Below are 16,612 nucleotides of genomic sequence, written 5' to 3'. Positions count from 1 at the left end.
ATTGCTAGGTTCACCAACCTTACTTAGTTTTTATTGAAAATGTTCATAAGGATAATTATCCAGTTCCTGTAAAAGTAAAGTCTAGTAAGGCGCCACGATAGCCGGGCGGTAACAGAGGCTAGACCCGCAAAGCTAAGATGTATTGCGGTACTAGGCTATATTTCCCGGTCTCTACCTTTAATGGTTAATATGAGAAATTTGCAGCAAAGTATGTTTGCTAGTCGCCACGGTAGCCGAGCGGTTAGAGGCTAGACCCGCAAAGCTAAGATGTATTGCGGTACTAGGCTATATTCCCCGGTCTATACCTTTAATGGTTAATATGAGAAATTTTGCAGTAAAGTATGTTTGCTGGTCGCCTCCGACCACGACCTAATTTGGTCTTTGGACGTAAAGCAACGCCTGAAATAATAGTAACTTCTTAGAATCGATTTTTTTTTTAAATTTCGAGTTTCCACGAAAAATATTCGTTTTTGGCAAAAAAAAGAAGTTTTTTCCAAATTTTCCGCCTGGTTCAAAGATGACATATTTAGTAAAACACAAGATTCGTCAATAAAGGAAAAAGCACAAAGAATTTTTGTGAAACCAGGTAATGACGTAATAATTACCAACTCCATAATCAATACAGCCACACGATTATTGTACGACCAGAGCAAATTGTAGCAGAATATTCTTGTAATTACACTGTTTACAGAGAGTGTAGGCATTACTACAGCCGTAGGGCATATTTTGGCATGAAGATGAAGACATCATTGCTTTGAAAGAGGCACCTCTCTTTGTGTGAGGCGAGAGCTTGCTGCAAGCTATCGGCAGACATCGAATTAACATCGATTTATTCGCTCAGTATAAACAATTTTTTTTCTCTCTCTCTCTTCGTCTTTGTTTCTTTTCAAGCCGATACTAGTTTTGCCTATTCAAATAGATAATAGTCGGGTAGAAATTAAACCAGAACCTATTATTATTATTTTATTAAACAAGACACACCATTGTCAGGCACGGCTGGCTACAATAATGATTTAATCAGCACAGCTACGGTGTTGGTTGCCGTGTGCAAGTATGTAAGTGTACATATATACTTAGTGTAGGTATACACAAATTCATATATACACCGGAGCGGGATCCATGCACAGACCGTCAGCTTGTCCATAATCAAGATGGCTGACCTAGGACCTCCCCACTCCTGGATGAACAAGGCAGGCGGCCCCCGTCTGCTTCATCTTATTTAAGTACACCTGCAACCGCAACACTGATCCCTCGATGACTGCATACAACGCAATCTCCAAAGTGAGTTGTGTTTTAATTTGTAACAAAAATTTTCCAAGTCTATTATTTATTTATTACTTTTTTAATCTGAATTTTGAATCATGATCATATTTTTTGGTTTGCCTTTCGAGGAGCTTCTTACAGCTCCAGTGATGGACCGTGTTGTCTTTAACGAGAGTACGGAGACAGGAAATTACCTGGAAAAAGGCTACGGGCGCCAGCCAATCACCTCAGATGTTGACGCACCTTAAATTAAAAAAAAAAAATCCAAAGATCAGACCTCTCTGGATGCCATTGGTAACCCACAGTAACTTTTCGTAAACGGCTCAATTTTCTTTAAACGCGACCAACTCAATAGCGCACTCTATGGAAAGCTAAAATATGACTATTTAAAACGCTTTTCCAGGACCAGCCTACTAAGAGTTGGGAACGCTTCCCTTCAAACTGCTATTTCAGCGTTAATCAAACTCGTATCCCATACACACGCTCCAAGGAAGACTAAATATTGATTTTACAAGAAATATATTGCCACTGGAAGGCGCCACGGTAGCTGAGCGATTAGAGGCTAGACCCGCAAAGCTAAGATGTATTGCGGTACTAGGCTGTATTCCCCTAGTCTGTACCTTTAATGGTTAATATGAGAAATTTGCAGTAAAGTATGTTTGCTAGTCGCCACGATAGCCGAGCGGTTAGAGGCTAGACCCGCAAAGCTAAGATGTATTGCGGGACTAGGCTATATTCCCCGGACTATACCTTTAATGGTTAATATGAGAAATTTGCAGTAAAGTATGTTTGCTAGTCGCCTCCGTCCACGATACCTAATTTGGTAGTTGGACGTAAAGCCCGCCTGAAAAAATAGGCGATTACTTTACTACTTCACTGATAGCCAGTGAAAAGAATTTTCCCTATTACAAAACTTTCCCTTTCATTCAAGGAAAAATACTTTTTAAGGCAGTTAACAACAAAGCTAGAGATCAATCGATTAATATGTAGTTTCCATTGTTGGAAACCATTTCCATTGTTAAAATGCCACATGTAGGATGCAAAAACCAATTTACAGCGATCGCTAGCTAACAAAGCTAGCGAGCCAATTGAGTCGCCCTGACAGACTTGTACCGCCTCCGGCTAATGTTTTTTTTTTTTAAACAAACAAACACAGAGACAATTATTTCTTTTATATAATGGGCACAATTATCAAATCTATAATTTCGATGTTGATGTATCGATAAAATGTCTCCAATATGATATTGAGCAATATAATTATAGCTTTACATTTTTTTTTTCTTTGTGGTGTAGGTGTTTAATAATTTTATTTTAAGCAATTATAAAGATAATAGGCGTATAACAAAAGTGATAATAACCCGATAATTAAGTAGATACAAATTGACAATATCAAAAACTATGTGGGCTGTTTTATATTTACCCAGAGTGAACGTATTTATTTAAAAAAAAAATATTGTAATCAGTCAGCTGTTTAGTGCTCGGTACACAATAAAAACGCGATTGTACACTATCTAGATGGCACATGACTAATAAATATAGAAAGGTTATCGTTCAACGATTTTCATTGGCTAATGGAAAGGTTAGTTTAGTTTAAGTTACTTCTTTTTCTCGTAATTCAAGCAACGGAAGGAAATATAGAATTGTGAAAAGAGAAGTGTTATTTGGAGTAACAGGTAATTGTTTGTATTGTGCGGCAAGGTTGCCTCATATCGTTGGAGAAGATCGTGAAAAATGATGATGAACTTATGTTAAATCGAAAAATAATCATCTTGAAGATGGAGGAGACCTCACTGCTCTTGTAGTCTAACTCTTCAAATATCTCAAACCTATTTGAAAATATAAATATCTTATTGAACAAAGATATTATATAATTGATGTAAGTGCTAAAAGAATCTTCTAAAATGTCCAAAATTATTTTATGTTGTTTCAGATGATTTAATTGATGATTTGAAACAGTGTGGCAAAAGGTAATAAAAAAGAATAACCAAAGTGGTAGGAGCAGAACGTACGAAAGAGAGAAAAGAGAAATAAATAATATCTCAAAATAATGCATTTTAACGCAAATGTTGCTAAATAGCAAAAATAAAATTAGCATACTTCAAAAAAGATTTTGGTCCATAAAAATAGCATCCGCCAAATGATAAGTTTGCTTCAAAAAAGATAGACCACAAAATTATGCAGTTTTAAAATTGCATTCTTTTTTGCCCAAGACTATGCGGTTTTGCGGTTCAAGACTAGACTGCATCTCTCAGCATTGTTGGATAGCATTTGTTGAATGCATTTGCCACAAGAAACAGAAATGCTACTGCTAAATAATTCTATAGAAAACGATAAAAAAAAAAGAAAAAAAGAAAGAGTTAAATGCCGCAGTGGCAAATGACATTCGAGGATGCACCAGTGGTTTCTGGGTCAAGAATTTCTGATAATAGCCACCTGGAAGGCTCCAAAAGTGGGGGCCAGAGTCTTTCAGCTAATGTTGTACGAGATCGAGACTCGAGGCGAGACTTTAATGCAAATCTCGCCTCAGGTCTCGTCTGGGTTTTTGTCTCGTCTCGGTCTCGGTCTTGGTCTCGTCGAGATATCTCGGTTTTTGATTTTTTTGTTTTTAAAGCATTAAAAATGAAAAAAAAAAAAAATGAACCCGATATCTGAGCCAATCAAAATGAATAAAAAAATGGTTTGCTATTAATAATCTTTTCAAAAAATGTTATTATTTTCTAATAATTATTTTAATTTATATATTGGTAATGAAAATGTGTGTAAAAGAAGACAACTACTTACACTTCAATGCATCATATATTAAAGTAAAGTAATCGCCAATTTTTTCAGGCGGGGCTTAACGTCCAGCTACCAATTAGGTGTCGTGGACGGAGGCGACTAGCAAACATACTTTACTGCAAATTTCTCATATTAACCATTAAAGGTATAGACCGGGGAATATAGCCTAGTACCGCAATACATCTTAGCTTTGCGGGTCTAGCCTCTAACCGCTCGGTTACCGTGGTGACTAGCAAACATACTTTACTGTAAATTCCTTTTATTAACCATTAAATAAAATCCAAGGCCTAAGACCGGGAATCGAACTCAGTACCACAATACATCTAAGCTTCGCAGGTCTCGCATCATATATTACTAATTACTGTTATATATCCTTATATAATTTCAAAAAGATGTTAAAAACGCGCCAAATGAAAGGCCCAAATAACATATCTGCCTGCTGCAACAAGTCGATTCCGGAAATAAAAAAAATACACCTCCCAACAAACTTCCCGCATTCTAAAATATAATTCAAATAATATCAAAGTATTAGATTAATGATAGTGAAATTTATTATATAAAAAATTATGTAATTCGAAGTGAAATATATGTAGTATTATTGAATATATAATATACTAAAATCGTATCTTTTAATAATTAATGCAATACCCGTAATAAATATTTATTAATAAAGAACACAATTTTATAATTTTGCACCTAAAAATAAATATTTGAAAAACCGAGACCGATACTTCTCGAATAAATCTCGACGAGATATATGTAATGACTCGATCTCTGTCTCGGTCTCGGTACCGAGCGGAGATCTAGACCGAGACTTGTCTCGATTTTCGTGCAACAATACTCTCAGCTAAAAGCTGGGCGTACAAGATACTGGGGGTTAATCTTTGATTTACTGCAGGCGTAAGACAAGTTAAAGAAATTTTCTGGTTAAACCAAAGAGAAATAAATAAATGATCTCTACTTCCTCTTATTGTTCGTTAATAGTACAGGATTTTTGGTATTTTGATTTCTACCGGAAACATCCATTTTGTTAGGTCTCCAGAGTGTTTTTTTTTTTTAAATATTCAGACAGGGCCATCAAGATAGTTTGCTAATGGTATTAACTAATTCGTATATTTATCTCTCTAACAGGTTTAGGGGACTATGCACAGTATTAACTGTGCTGAATTCACTGATTAATTATTAAACACAGTACTGTACGTGTATTGTGAGCATTTCTCCTCTCGCACGTAAAAGACAGAAGTAGAACTTGTAAACAAAGACAAAAGTAAATGGATGCTAGGAGTGAAGAAAAGCAGTAAGTAATTAATGACTTACCCGCTAGATGTCGCTGTTGAATAGGCTGGGAGTTGATAACCTTGCAGGTTATGTTCTGTCTCTATTCATACCAGCTGGAAGATAAAAAGAAATAAATAATAAACTACATTTAGAGCTATTTCAACATAAAGAACAATCAATCTTTTCATCAATGGAGTAAATGTGACTGAAAAATAGCAAGGAGAAATTTCAGGGGGGGGGCGGGTGGGTGGAGAAGAGCGAGAGAGGGCAGAGGAAGGCCCAAGTAGGTGATGCTAATGACTGCGGATGGTGCTGCCCCCACTATTCCTTCCGCGGCAGTTTCTTTCTTTCTTTTTCAATGCCGATTTAATCGTGAACTAAGGCGGTCGCACAGAGAGCGGCAAATTGTAGCGACCATTCCAGCGGGTCGTCGCCGTCGCCGCCGCCGTATAGTCATTAACTTCCTCCGTTGCCCCGGGCTAGGAGGCGGCCTACGTCTAGAAATTTCTTCAGCTATCCAGAACTTTGGTTTTGTATCTTCCTGATTTCCAACACTCTAAATCCTCCTACTAGGGGCTTTCTACAATCACATCATCTGCTCGGCTATTCCCAAAGCCAGGAAAACTGCAATGCTGATTTTTCAAATAGTAGGTAACTCTATCTATAATCAAATTAGAAAGAAAAATAGCTCGCGCAACCGGAAGTTCGAACCAATCGTGAACCTCGGTAAGCAGTAAACCAGCTTAGCAAAAAAAAAGGGAAGTACATTTTAGACAGGTCAAAATGTTTTTGATCCAGACTTTACATCAGTCGTCAAAATGGTGTCAAACGATTTTCTGTCAAAACTACGTAAATTCATTGCTCTCATTCAAGATCTATAAATTTTAAATTCAATATTTTTCATGAAAATTTCATTAAGAACTTTTTTCTTGTTGAGGGAATGATTAGAGCGGAGAAATTGCCCTTTTTTGGGGTATATTTCAGTCCAATCCTCTTTGTCTCTTTAAAGAAGCTGAAGTTCTATGAATATCCCTAAACCGGAAGTAGAAGTACCATTTTGCTTGATGGATTTTTTTTTTTTCTTTGATTTTATCCTGTCGTGACACGCATGTTTATTGTATCCCTGATTGGTTCCCACTTTCATCCATCATTAATCTGTTTGGTACAGAGATATCAGAATCTTAACTTCACCCAAACTGATTAAAAATCTACCTCTAAAGATTTTTTTTTAAAAAAACATGAAACGAGTTAGATATACAATAAAATGCCTGCTGCTACGTCAGCTAAAAATCAAACGATATACTTCTAAATAACGAGACTATTGCTGTAAAACCTTTTATTCTAAATTTATACTTATTTAGTTATTATCATCTTCAATATACACCCCTCCCCTATCCCTACAACGCTCCATGCGAATTTACCATTGTTCGAAACAGTGCTGGAAGTCTTTTTCTGTAGGAGCTCCTGCATGACGCGAGCCGCTTTTTCTTTCACACAGCTTCAACGGACTGCTGAAATCGTGTTCCTTTTAATGTAGATTTGTCTTTGGGGTACAGATAAAAGTCACATGGGGCGGCCAGGTCAGGCGAATTAGGCGGATGGCCTAATACTGGGATGTTGTACTTGGCTAGAAACGTCGTCTTGGACAGACAATGCAGTGTGAGCCGGCGCCGGTTGTCTTGATGGAAAACCCCCGTGACTTGTTCTTCCACAAATCGGGTCGTTTTTTTTCCTTACTCTTTCACCGGAGTTGAGCAAGCACCTCACGTTTAGTAATGTTGATTAATTATAATCGATATTTTCACATCCGTTTTGGACGTGGAAGGGCGACCTAGGCCTAGTCATCATCTCCGACGTCTTCTCTCGGCCATCTTTGGAAACGCTTGAACCACTCAAAAAAAACTTGAGCACGTGATACAACATTCATCGCCATAAACTTCTTTTTTTAATAAAAGATAAGTTTCAGTAGCGGTTTTACGCAGTTTTGATGTGAAATTTCACCGACAATTCGTTGCTCTACTACATGTGTAAGTATCATGTTTTTTGGGCAAAACGGAAACACCTCTTACACAAAACACGTCATGTTCCGGTCAGACAGATTTCTCTACAAACACGTGAGAGACGCTGCAATACGAAAGAGAAGGCTTTACGCTGCTGCACAGGATTTGGCACATGCATAGGTTCTTCTATAGCAGCATCAGTCTCGTTATTTAATAGCCACACCTCGTAATTCCATTACTGCGGCGGATCTAACCACTTCATTTACTCACACTTACACAGATAAATTCTTCTATAGAAAAACCTTGAGAAGAATATTAAGTAAGAGGAAGTCCTGTGCGTATACAAAAAACCGGATGTTCGCTGGATTTTAAGCCGCTTCCTTGATAACCAATTAAAAAAAAAAAGAAAATCAAATTATTAACCATAAAAAATAAGAAATTAACAATAATAATGTTTTAAACTTACTTTACAGTTATCAATATTAATAAAAGAAATGAATAAATAAGAAAGCAATTAAAGTTTTCAATTTTTAAAAGTATAAAAGCAGCCATTTTGGTAATTAAAAAGTTTTTTAATGGTGAAACAATAAATAGTATTAATAAAAGTAAACAATAGACATTACAACTAACAAACTACGAACAAAAAGATATTAGCTTTTTATTAATTATTTTTATAGTTAAATGCTTTAGAAAACTTTTTAGCTATTTTTATAGCTCATATTTATTAGCTATAAAACTCGTTATATTCATTGAATAAAGCACGGCAGGGGAAATAATTTGAAATTTTTTAACCAATATTTTACTCGATGTACTTCCGGCTTCCATGTTCTTTTTTTTTTAATGGAGAGATACAAAGAGGGATACTATCTTATCCCAGGTCCAGCCATGGACAGGGAAATAGTTATTTATGTAACAAGTGTGGAAAGTAGTACTTTTCCTCACGCGAGGCAGGGTTTGCATGCACGAACAAGCGAAGCGAGGCGAGTGCAAGTGCAAATTGCCGAGTGTGAGGAAAATACTTTACACTCGAGTTAAATAATATATTATATTTTTTCTGCAACCATTAGGGTTATTAACTAAAAAACTAAACAGGAATCACTAGAATCCATTTTAGATTTCTATAAGGTAACACTATAACCTTTTTAACTGTTATAATTAAAAATATCTAATTATTTATTAAAGTATTATTTTTATTTCTATATTCCTTTCAATTTTTATTTTATTTTTTAATATTCGTTTTTTAATTATTTAGTTACGCTAAATAAGCTTATTAAAGTTTTACAGATAATATTTTTAATAACAATAGGAAGCACAATAAAAAAATTTTCCACTCACTAGTGAGGAAAGTGACACTAATGGGAATTTTTTCCCCACTAGTGAGGTAAAGATGGGCATTACACAGCTGATTTTAATTGAATAATGAGAACATTCCTACATGGTTGTAGAAAAACCTAGTTTTGGTCAGTGTTCGTTCGACCTGGCCGATCGATGTTCCTGTTTGTGGTTACAACAAAATGGTTTTTGGGAAGGCAAAAACGGGGACTTTGGTGAGTGGAGGGGGTGAACAAAAATGAAATAAATTAATAAAGAATCGACTGAGGAACAGCTGTCTTTAAGTCAGCTGTTTCTATTTTCTTTATTTACATCTTTTTTTTTAGCAGACATTACTGGCCACCATTGTTTTTTTTTTTTAGTAAACAAACAACCTTATAACAAGTTGAACAAAAAAAAACAATTCTACCAACTTAACTGTATATTTAATCAAATTATCGTACAATCTTAAAAACTCGAACAACTCCGTCTTTATTTTTCCTTTCTTTTTACTAAATTATTAGTTACGCTTTCCACTTGAATGGGGGCGAATGGGGCAAAATAATGCTGATGACCTCATCATGAGGTTGTCTTTCTCTCTCTCTCTATCTCTCAAGAGGGGGGGGCTATTCTTTTTCGTCTAGGATAGGTTTGTGAAAAATTAACCGTTAATTTTCATTATCATGTTTTAACTGTTAACAATAAAAAAGGTAAAAAAAAAGAAGTTTTCTTTGAATGAAAATTCCGTTATAGTTCTATTGGCCACAAAGGAAATACTAGTAACTAACAAACATACAGGACAAACAAAAACAACCTCAATGGTAACTTCAAATTTCTTTACAATTTCAACATTGCAAGTTTTAGGCGCCACGGTAGCCGAGCGGGTTAAGAGGCGAGACTTGCAAAGCTAAGATGTATTGCGGTACTAGGCTATATTCCCCGGTCCATACCATTAATGGTTAATATGAGAAATTTGCAGTAAAATATGTTTGCTAGTCGCCACGGTAGCCGGAGCGGTTAGAGGCTAGACCCGCAAAGCTAAGATGTATTGCGGCACTAGGCCATATTCCCCGGTCTATACCTTTAATGGTTAATATGAGAAATTTGCAGTAAAGTATGTTTGCTAGTCGCCACGGTAGCCGGAGCGGTTAGAGGCTAGACCCGCAAAGCTAAGATGTATTGCGGTACTAGGCTATATTCCCCGGTCCATACCTTTAATGGTTAATATGAGAAATTTGCAGTAAAGTATGTTTGCTAGTCGCCACGATAGCCGAGCGGTTAGAGGCTAGACCCGCAAAGCTAAGATGTATTGCGGCACTAGGCTATATTCCCCGGTCTATACCTTTAATAGTTAATATGAGAAATTTGCAGTAAAGTATGTTTGCTAGTCGCCACGGTAGCCGAGCGGTTAGTGGCTAGACCCGCAAAGATAAGATGTATTGCGGTACTAGGCTATATTCCCCGGTCTATACCTTTAATGGTTAATATGAGAAATTTGCAGTAAAGTATGTTTGCCTGTTGCCACGATAGCCGAGAGGTTAGTGGCTAGACCCGCAAAGCTAAGATGTATTGCGGTACTAGGCTATATTCCCCGGTCTATACCTTTAATGGTTAATATGAGAAATTTGCAGTAAAGTATGTTTGCTAGTCGCCTCCGTCCACGACACCTAGTAAGTTGGACGTTAAGCCCCGCCTGAAAAAATAGGCGATTACTTTACTTTACTTTACATTAGATTGTAAGTTTTCCACTTCCTCTTATGGTTTCTCCGCTGTTTCCTTTAAACTAGGTATTTGTAAATGCGCATGTGCATCAGTTCTTTGGCAGTTTTATTCAATGTGTTGTGTGGAACTCTTCTATTCAGAAGGAAATGTGGTAACCAATTTTCTAAATAGAAAATTGGCTTACTTACCGGAAATACCATTTTATTGGCTAGAGTTTTTTGACTTCCTGTGAAACATCTACGTGCATGGCGGTAAAAGTAACTCGTCTGAGTGTTTAACGGCAGATTTTTTTTAAAAAAAAAAAATTTCAAAGGAAAGCAATCTAGAATCTAGATAGCAGTGGCTAACTAATTACCATGGTGATCAGCTGATGGATGTTTGGTAAATTTACAGTTAACAGTACACTTTCTACGGCCTCAATGACTACATCTTCTATCTATCTGAGATATGCCCCTAATGACTATTTAATGTCACAACATTTGGGGGAAAATACAAGTTACGGTTAGTATAATAATAATAGCAAGTAATCAAGGATGAAAATCTCAAGTAATTGAGAAAAGAAAATTGTTAAAAATGAGATAAACAATTTGGGGAAAGCCAAATGTATAAATGGATGGATAGGTCAAAGGAAATGATTGTAAATCGACTGAGAGAGAAAACATCAGTTAAATTGGGCAAAAAAAGAAGAAGAAAATTCTACGCAATTGGAAAGAAAATTCCTGTTTTAGGAACTTTCTACTTTTCAATGATCTGGCTGGCAAAGTTGGACAAACTGGTCACTGTTCCTCATACTGGCCTTTTTTATTTCTGGATGTCCACAAAGATTGGAAAAGCTGTTTCTAGAACAGGATTTACTAGTCTGGGCTGTCTCCTACCTTTTGGGAAGAGTTTTTCATTGGGTGCTTGCTACCTAATCAGGGCTAAAAAAAAAAGATACCTTTTTTTTGATCGTGGACCACCCCTACATAATTTTTCAGAAATCTCCAACAGACCCCCATCATAAAAGTAATTTTCAGTTAATTAAAAATAAAACTATTAGGGTACTGTGTTTGTTCAATTTATTTTATGATTTTAAACATTTATTAAAGTAATTTTTACATTGTGTAACAAATAGTTTTATGGAAAATATCTTAATGTTAAAAATTTAAATACCTTAATATTAAATTAAATAATAAGTATTTATAAGGCGCCACGGTAGCCGAGAAGTTAGAGGGGAGACCACAAAGCTAAGATGTACTGCAGTACTAGGCTATATTCCCCCAGTCTATACCTTTAATGGTTAATATGAGAAATTTGCTGTAAAGTATGTTTGCTAGTCGCCACGGTAGCCGAGCGGTTAGAGGCTAGATCTGCAAAGCTAAGATGTATTGCGGTACTAGGCTATATTCCCCCGGTCTATGCCTTTAATGGTTAATATGAGTAATTTGCAGTGAAGTATGTTTGCTAGCCGCCACGGTAGCCGAGCGGTTAGAGGCTAGACCCGCAAAGCTAAGATGTATTGCGGTACTAGGCTATATTCCCCTGTCTACACCTTTAATGGTTAATATGAGAAATTTACAGTAAAGTATATTTGCTAGTCGCCACGGTAGCCGAGCGGTTAGAGGCTAGACCCGCAAAGCTAAGATGTATTGCGGTACTAGGCTATATTCCCCTGTCTATACCTTTAATGGTTAATATGATTAATTTGCAGTAATGTATGTTTGCTAGTCGCCTCCGTCCACGACACCTAATTGGTAGTTGGACGTTAAGCCCCACCTGAAAAAATAGGCGATTACTTTATTTTTACTTACTTTATACATCGTGCTTAAATGACATGTAGGAGTAACATTAGACTTTAAAAAGCCATATTAAGCGAGATCTAGTTGATCATTGACCGTATAAAACAATATTTTATTTTATTTTTGAATATATATATTTATTATTTATTGCTATTAGGCTTGCATGTGCTATATAAAACAATAATAAATACACCAATCAGCAGCGCCATCTCAGGTCCAGAGCACTTTAAATCCTGCCCCTAATATTTTGAACTTATTCACCCGATTTTGCTATAATTTTAGCGCGCAATCTATAAGAAATCCAGCTGTAAGAAAAGTGTATAAATTGTTTTTTTCTTCCTGATTCATTTCAACTCCAATAAATACGCAAGATGGAGCCATTAAAGGATGCTGTGTGAACTCTGTAAAAGATTTTTTGTTTTTTCTTAAAAGATGGATTTACAAGAGAACAATGCCCCTGGCGCGGGTGTAGAATGAAACATTGGCACGGTTTTTTTAGAGGCAAGCCTGCCTGCGCTGGCGGTCCAGTGCCATCGAGATCGGCAGATCTTGAAGAACGGCCTCATTGTTCTTCTTCCAAAGAGGTAGGTATATACTCTTATACAAGAATACCGGTTCTACCTAACTGGTAGTTCTTCTCCTTTAGAGCTCCTCTTTTTTTACATTTTCCAACTGTCTTCATCTTAACTTCTATAATTCGTTGAAGAATAAAAAGAAAAGTAAGTGATAATTTTTTAATAAATTTACCAAGGCGAAAAACCAAAATAACTTTTCATTTTTTCTGTTACAAGAACGGATCTAAAATTTAACGATTCGATCTTTTGGCCTATGTTGCTAAGTCAGAATAAAGTCCATTACATCTCCAGTCAAGTCAGTTTCGAGTAAATTCTCGAGATAACCCCGGCAATTGGCCGCTGGTCTCGAACACAAATTTGAAAGTCAAGAAAATTTGACGTGATCGCCATTATTACTCTTAGCGGAAATGAGAGACAGTAAAAGTAGGAAAGTGAGGTTTATCTAAATGTAAAGTCTATATTAACAAAAACATTAGTTAATCATCGCCCAATGAGTGTTCCCTTTCTAGAAAAACCCAATAGGCTTGCGTGTTTCATATTCATCAGTATAACAGCTGTTTTGATTGATAAGCTGATATTAGTTCGTCCAATGGCTGTACAGTTAATAGAACTTTGTGTTTTTTGTTTGTTTGTATGTGTGTTTATATTAAAAAAGAAAAAAAGTTAATGGCTCTACTCAGTTAATATCAGCATTAAATTATATTATCCCTTTTTAGTGGATTGCTTTTTCTATATTTTATTACTGTATTTATAGGATAGCATGGTGGGGGTAATGATTTAGTCAACATTTATTTATTTGATAGTAATAATAGTAAAATCGATAGATAGTTGCTTTATATTTCAGTGTAATCGTTTAATTCATATTTTTATTTGCTATTTTATGAATGAATAGCAACGTCGTGCTTAAATCCATTCAAATGGAACAGTCCACTTTTAATTGTGACCAAAAAGAGAAAAAAATAATTGGAAATGGGCCACATTAGGGAGTTAAACAATAGAATTTTACAGTAAAGTATGTTTGCTGGTCGCCACGATAGTCGGAGCGGTTAGAGGCTAGACCCGAAAAGCCAAGATGTATTGCAGGACTAGTCTATATTGCCCGGTCTATACCTTTAATGGTTAATATGAGAAATTTGCAGTGAAGTATGTTTGCTAGTCGCCACGATAATCGGAGCGGTTAGAGGCTAGACCTGTAAAGCTAAGGTGTATTGCTGTAATAGACTATATTCCCCAGTCTATACCTTTAATGGTTAATATGAGAAATTTATTGATAAAGTATGTTTGCTAGTCGCCACGGTAGCAGAGCGGTTAGAGGCTAGACCCGAAAAGCCAAGATGTATTTCGACACTAGGCTATATTCCCCCGGTCTATACCTTTAATGGTTAATATGAGAAATTTGCAGTAAAGTATGTTTGCTAGTCGCCACAATAGCCGAGCGGTTAGAGGCTAGACCCGCAAAGCTAAGATGTATTGCGGTACTAGGCTATATTCCCCTGTCTACACCTTTAATGGTTAATATGAGAAATTTACAGTAAAGTATATTTGCTAGTCGCCACGGTAGCCGAGCGGTTAGAGGCTAGACCCGCAAAGCTAAGATGTATTGCGGTACTAGGCTATATTCCCCTGTCTATACCTTTAATGGTTAATATGATTAATTTGCAGTAATGTATGTTTGCTAGTCGCCTCCGTCCACGACACCTAATTGGTAGTTGGACGTTAAGCCCCACCTGAAAAAATAGGCGATTACTTTATTTTTACTTACTTTATACATCGTGCTTAAATGACATGTAGGAGTAACATTAGACTTTAAAAAGCCATATTAAGCGAGATCTAGTTGATCATTGACCGTATAAAACAATATTTTATTTTATTTTTGAATATATATATTTATTATTTATTGCTATTAGGCTTGCATGTGCTATATAAAACAATAATAAATACACCAATCAGCAGCGCCATCTCAGGTCCAGAGCACTTTAAATCCTGCCCCTAATATTTTGAACTTATTCACCCGATTTTGCTATAATTTTAGCGCGCAATCTATAAGAAATCCAGCTGTAAGAAAAGTGTATAAATTGTTTTTTTCTTCCTGATTCATTTCAACTCCAATAAATACGCAAGATGGAGCCATTAAAGGATGCTGTGTGAACTCTGTAAAAGATTTTTTGTTTTTTCTTAAAAGATGGATTTACAAGAGAACAATGCCCCTGGCGCGGGTGTAGAATGAAACATTGGCACGGTTTTTTTAGAGGCAAGCCTGCCTGCGCTGGCGGTCCAGTGCCATCGAGATCGGCAGATCTTGAAGAACGGCCTCATTGTTCTTCTTCCAAAGAGGTAGGTATATACTCTTATACAAGAATACCGGTTCTACCTAACTGGTAGTTCTTCTCCTTTAGAGCTCCTCTTTTTTTACATTTTCCAACTGTCTTCATCTTAACTTCTATAATTCGTTGAAGAATAAAAAGAAAAGTAAGTGATAATTTTTTAATAAATTTACCAAGGCGAAAAACCAAAATAACTTTTCATTTTTTCTGTTACAAGAACGGATCTAAAATTTAACGATTCGATCTTTTGGCCTATGTTGCTAAGTCAGAATAAAGTCCATTACATCTCCAGTCAAGTCAGTTTCGAGTAAATTCTCGAGATAACCCCGGCAATTGGCCGCTGGTCTCGAACACAAATTTGAAAGTCAAGAAAATTTGACGTGATCGCCATTATTACTCTTAGCGGAAATGAGAGACAGTAAAAGTAGGAAAGTGAGGTTTATCTAAATGTAAAGTCTATATTAACAAAAACATTAGTTAATCATCGCCCAATGAGTGTTCCCTTTCTAGAAAAACCCAATAGGCTTGCGTGTTTCATATTCATCAGTATAACAGCTGTTTTGATTGATAAGCTGATATTAGTTCGTCCAATGGCTGTACAGTTAATAGAACTTTGTGTTTTTTGTTTGTTTGTATGTGTGTTTATATTAAAAAAGAAAAAAAGTTAATGGCTCTACTCAGTTAATATCAGCATTAAATTATATTATCCCTTTTTAGTGGATTGCTTTTTCTATATTTTATTACTGTATTTATAGGATAGCATGGTGGGGGTAATGATTTAGTCAACATTTATTTATTTGATAGTAATAATAGTAAAATCGATAGATAGTTGCTTTATATTTCAGTGTAATCGTTTAATTCATATTTTTATTTGCTATTTTATGAATGAATAGCAACGTCGTGCTTAAATCCATTCAAATGGAACAGTCCACTTTTAATTGTGACCAAAAAGAGAAAAAAATAATTGGAAATGGGCCACATTAGGGAGTTAAACAATAGAATTTTACAGTAAAGTATGTTTGCTGGTCGCCACGATAGTCGGAGCGGTTAGAGGCTAGACCCGAAAAGCCAAGATGTATTGCAGGACTAGTCTATATTGCCCGGTCTATACCTTTAATGGTTAATATGAGAAATTTGCAGTGAAGTATGTTTGCTAGTCGCCACGATAATCGGAGCGGTTAGAGGCTAGACCTGTAAAGCTAAGGTGTATTGCTGTAATAGACTATATTCCCCAGTCTATACCTTTAATGGTTAATATGAGAAATTTATTGATAAAGTATGTTTGCTAGTCGCCACGGTAGCAGAGCGGTTAGAGGCTAGACCCGAAAAGCCAAGATGTATTTCGACACTAGGCTATATTCCCCCGGTCTATACCTTTAATGGTTAATATGAGAAATTTGCAGTAAAGTATGTTTGCTAGTCGCCACAATAGCCGAGCGGTTAGAGGCTAGACCCGCAAAGCTAAGATGTATTGCGGTACTAGGCTATATTCCCCTGTCTACACCTTTAATGGTTAATATGAGAAATTTACAGTAAAGTATATTTGCTAGTCGCCACGGTAGCCGAGCGGTTAGAGGCTAGAC

At 36.2% G+C, this 16,612-nt stretch overlaps 1 long non-coding RNA gene across 1 annotated transcript in view; it reads right to left on the bottom strand.

The window, feature by feature from the left end:
- The window catches only part of LOC141453914 (uncharacterized), a 212,410-nt gene that overhangs the window by 14,246 nt on the left and 181,552 nt on the right, over window positions 1-16,612 (bottom strand). The window contains exon 3 of the long non-coding RNA XR_012458305.1: window positions 5,359-5,432. This is a non-coding gene — a long non-coding RNA (uncharacterized lncRNA). The remainder of the gene's footprint in view (window positions 1-5,358; window positions 5,433-16,612) is intronic.

This window comes from Rhodnius prolixus, unplaced genomic scaffold, assembly GCF_049639745.1.
Source record: "Rhodnius prolixus isolate KJV_2025 unplaced genomic scaffold, Rpr scaffold_9, whole genome shotgun sequence".
NCBI classification, from domain to species: domain Eukaryota; kingdom Metazoa; phylum Arthropoda; class Insecta; order Hemiptera; family Reduviidae; genus Rhodnius; species Rhodnius prolixus.
This window is presented reverse-complemented; position numbering and strand designations above follow the sequence as displayed.